This window comes from Protomyctophum bolini (assembly GCF_963924005.1).
Source record: "Protomyctophum bolini genome assembly, chromosome: 15".
Taxonomy (NCBI): Eukaryota; Metazoa; Chordata; class Actinopteri; order Myctophiformes; family Myctophidae; genus Protomyctophum; species Protomyctophum bolini.
In genome coordinates, this window is record NC_137876.1 from 28723268 (window position 1) to 28728403 (window position 5136).

A 5136-nucleotide genomic window follows, 5' to 3' on the forward strand; every position below is an offset into this window, starting at 1 on the left:
TCAAAAAACATGGGTTATAGCCCATCGTTTTTTGAATTTTTGAAAAAAATGTTATCCTCATTTTTCATCATTTTTGAACATGGGCTATAGCCCCTACCGTACGGCATACTATAGCACGCCGTTTTTCATCATTTTTGAGGATTTGAAGAAAATTCAAAATTTCAAAAAACATGTGTTATAGCCCATCGTTTTTTGAATTTTTGAAAAAAATGTTATCCTCATTTTTCATCATTTTTGAACATGGGCTATAGCCCCTACCGTACGGCATACTATAGCACGCCGTTTTTCATCATTTTTGAGGATTTGAAGAAAATTCAAAATTTCAAAAAACATGGGTTATAGCCCATTGTTTTTGAATTTTTGAAAAAAATGTTATCCTCATTTTTCATCATTTTTGAACATGGGCTATAGCCCCTACCGTACGGCATACTATAGCACGCCGTTTTTCATCATTTTTGAGGATTTGAAGAAAATTCAAAATAAAAAAAAACATGGGTTATAACCCATCGTTTTTTGAATTTTTGAAAAAAATGTTATCCTCATTTTTCATCATTTTTGAACATGGGCTATAGCCCCTACCGTACGGCATACTATAGCACGCCGTTTTTCATCATTTTTGAGGATTTGAAGAAAATTCAAAATTTCAAAAAACATGGGTTATAGCCCATCGTTTTTTGAATTTTTGAAAAAAATGTTATCCTCATTTTTCATCATTTTTGAACATGGGCTATAGCCCCTACCGTACGGCATACTATAGCACGCCGTTTTTCATCATTTTTGAGGATTTGAAGAAATTTCAAAATTTCAAAAAACATGTGTTATAGCCCATCGTTTTTTGAATTTTTGAAAAAAATGTTATCCTCATTTTTCATCATTTTTGAACATGGGCTATAGCCCCTACCGTACGGCATACTATAGCACGCCGTTTTTCATCATTTTTGAGGATTTGAAGAAAATTCAAAATTTCAAAAAACATGGGTTATAGCCCATCGTTTTTTGAATTTTTGAAAAAAATGTTATCCTCATTTTTCATCATTTTTGAACATGGGCTATAGCCCCTACCGTACGGCATACTATAGCACGCCGTTTTTCATCATTTTTGAGGATTTGAAGAAATTTCAAAATTTCAAAAAACATGTGTTATAGCCCATCGTTTTTTGAATTTTTGAAAGAAATGTTATCCTCATTTTTCATCATTTTTGAACATGGGCTATAGCCCCTACCGTACGGCATACTATAGCACGCCGTTTTTCATCATTTTTGAGGATTTGAAGAAAATTCAAAATTTCAAAAAACATGGGTTATAGCCCATCGTTTTTTGAATTTTTGAAAAAAATGTTATCCTCATTTTTCAACATTTTTGAACATGGGCTATAGCCCCTACCGTACGGCATACTATAGCACGCCGTTTTTCATCATTTTTGAGGATTTGAAGAACATTCAAAATTTCAAAAAACATGGGTTATAGCCCATCGTTTTTTGAATTTTTGAAAAAAATGTTATCCTCATTTTTCATCATTTTTGAACATGGGCTATAGCCCCTACCGTACGGCATACTATAGCACGCCGTTTTTCATCATTTTTGAGGATTTGAAGAAAATTCAAAATTTCAAAAAACATGGGTTATAGCCCATCGTTTTTTGAATTTTTGAAAAAAATGTTATCCTCATTTTTCATCATTTTTGAACATGGGCTATAGCCCCTACCGTACGGCATACTATAGCACGCCGTTTTTCATCATTTTTGAGGATTTGAAGAAAATTCAAAATTTCAAAAAACATGGGTTATAGCCCATCGTTTTTTGAATTTTTGAAAAAAATGTTATCCTCATTTTTCATCATTTTTGAACATGGGCTATAGCCCCTACCGTACGGCATACTATAGCACGCCGTTTTTCATCATTTTTGAGGATTTGAAGAAAATTCAAAATTTCAAAAAACATGGGTTATAGCCCATCGTTTTTTGAATTTTTGAAAAAAATGTTATCCTCATTTTTCATCATTTTTGAACATGGGCTATAGCCCCTACCGTACGGCATACTATAGCACGCCGTTTTTCATCATTTTTGAGGATTTGAAGAAAATTCAAAATTTCAAAAAACATGGGTTATAGCCCATCGTTTTTTGAATTTTTGAAAAAAATGTTATCCTCATTTTTCATCATTTTTGAACATGGGCTATAGCCCCTACCGTACGGCATACTATAGCACGCCGTTTTTCATCATTTTTGAGGATTTGAAGAAATTTCAAAATTTCAAAAAACATGTGTTATAGCCCATCGTTTTTTGAATTTTTTAAAAAAATGTTATCCTCATTTTTCATCATTTTTGAACATGGGCTATAGCCCCTACCGTACGGCATACTATAGCACGCCGTTTTTCATCATTTTTGAGGATTTGAAGAAAATTCAAAATTTCAAAAAACATGGGTTATAGCCCATCGTTTTTTGAATTTTTGAAAAAAATGTTATCCTCATTTTTCAACATTTTTGAACATGGGCTATAGCCCCTACCGTACGGCATACTATAGCACGCCGTTTTTCATCATTTTTGAGGATTTGAAGAACATTCAAAATTTCAAAAAACATGGGTTATAGCCCATCGTTTTTTGAATTTTTGAAAAAAATGTTATCCTCATTTTTCATCATTTTTGAACATGGGCTATAGCCCCTACCGTACGGCATACTATAGCACGCCGTTTTTCATCATTTTTGAGGATTTGAAGAAAATTCAAAATTTCAAAAAACATGGGTTATAGCCCATCGTTTTTTGAATTTTTGAAAAAAATGTTATCCTCATTTTTCATCATTTTTGAACATGGGCTATAGCCCCTACCGTACGGCATACTATAGCACGCCGTTTTTCATCATTTTTGAGGATTTGAAGAACATTCAAAATTTCAAAAAACATGGGTTATAGCCCATCGTTTTTTGAATTTTTGAAAAAAATGTTATCCTCATTTTTCATCATTTTTGAACATGGGCTATAGCCCCTACCGTACGGCATACTATAGCACGCCGTTTTTCATCATTTTTGAGGATTTGAAGAAAATTCAAAATTTCAAAAAACATGGGTTATAGCCCATCGTTTTTTGAATTTTTGAAAAAAATGTTATCCTCATTTTTCATAATATTTGAACATGGGCTATAGCCCCTACCGTACGGCATACTATAGCACGCCGTTTTTCATCATTTTTGAGGATTTGAAGAAAATTCAAAATTTCAAAAAACATGGGTTATAGCCCATCGTTTTTTGAATTTTTGAAAAAAATGTTATCCTCATTTTTCATCATTTTTGAACATGGGCTATAGCCCCTACCGTACGGCATACTATAGCACGCCGTTTTTCATCATTTTTGAGGATTTGAAGAAAATTCAAAATTAAAAAAAACATGGGTTATAGCCCATCGTTTTTTGAATTTTTGAAAAAAATGTTATCCTCATTTTTCATCATTTTTGAACATGGGCTATAGCCCCTACCGTACGGCATACTATAGCACGCCGTTTTTCATCATTTTTGAGGATTTGAAGAAAATTCAAAATTTCAAAAAACATGGGTTATAGCCCATCGTTTTTTGAATTTTTGAAAAAAATGTTATCCTCATTTTTCATCATTTTTGAACATGGGCTATAGCCCCTACCGTACGGCATACTATAGCACGCCGTTTTTCATCATTTTTGAGGATTTGAAGAAATTTCTAAATTTCAAAAAACATGGGTTATAGCCCATTGTTTTTTGAATTTTTGAAAAAAATGTTATCCTCATTTTTCATCATTTTTGAACATGGGCTATAGCCCCTACCGTACGGCATACTATAGCACGCCGTTTTTCATCATTTTTGAGGATTTGAAGAAAATTCAAAATTTCAAAAAACATGGGTTATAGCCCATCGTTTTTTGAATTTTTGAAAAAAATGTTATCCTCATTTTTCATCATTTTTGAACATGGGCTATAGCCCCTACCGTACGGCATACTATAGCACGCCGTTTTTCATCATTTTTGAGGATTTGAAGAAAATTCAAAATTTCAAAAAACATGGGTTATAGCCCATCGTTTTTTGAATTTTTGAAAAAAATGTTATCCTCATTTTTCATAATTTTTGAACATGGGCTTAAGCCCCTACCGTACGGCATACTATAGCACGCCGTTTTTCATCATTTTTGAGGATTTGAAGAAAATTCAAAATTTCAAAAAACATGGGTTATAGCCCATCGTTTTTTGAATTTTTGAAAAAAACGTTATCCTCATTTTTCATCATTTTTGAACATGGGCTATAGCCCCTACCGTACGGCATACTATAGCACGCCGTTTTTCATCATTTTTGAGGATTTGAAGAAAATTCAAAATTTCAAAAAACATGGGTTATAGCCCATTGTTTTTGAATTTTTGAAAAAAATGTTATCCTCATTTTTTATCATTTTTGAACATGGGCTATAGCCCCTACCGTACGGCATACTATAGCACGCCGTTTTTCATCATTTTTGAGGATTTGAAGAAAATTCAAAATTAAAAAAAACATGGGTTATAGCCCATCGTTTTTTGAATTTTTGAAAAAAATGTTATCCTCATTTTTCATCATTTTTGAACATGGGCTATAGTCCCTACCGTACGGCATACTATAGCACGCCGTTTTTCATCATTTTTGAGGATTTGAAGAAAATTCAAAATTTCAAAAAACATGGGTTATAGCCCATCGTTTTTTGAATTTTTGAAAAAAATGTTATCCTCATTTTTCATCATTTTTGAACATGGGCTATAGCCCCTACCGTACGGCATACTATAGCACGCCGTTTTTCATCATTTTTGAGGATTTGAAGAAAATTCAAAATTTCAAAAAACATGGGTTATAGCCCATCGTTTTTTGAATTTTTGAAAAAAATGTTATCCTCATTTTTCATCATTTTTGAACATGGGCTATAGCCCCTACCGTACGGCATACTATAGCACGCCGTTTTTCATCATTTTTGAGGATTTGAAGAAAATTCAAAATAAAAAAAAACATGGGTTATAGCCCATCGTTTTTTGAATTTTTGAAAAAAATGTTATCCTCATTTTTCATCATTTTTGAACATGGGCTATAGCCCCTACCGTACGGCATACTATAGCACGCCGTTTTTCATCATTTTTGAGGATTTGAA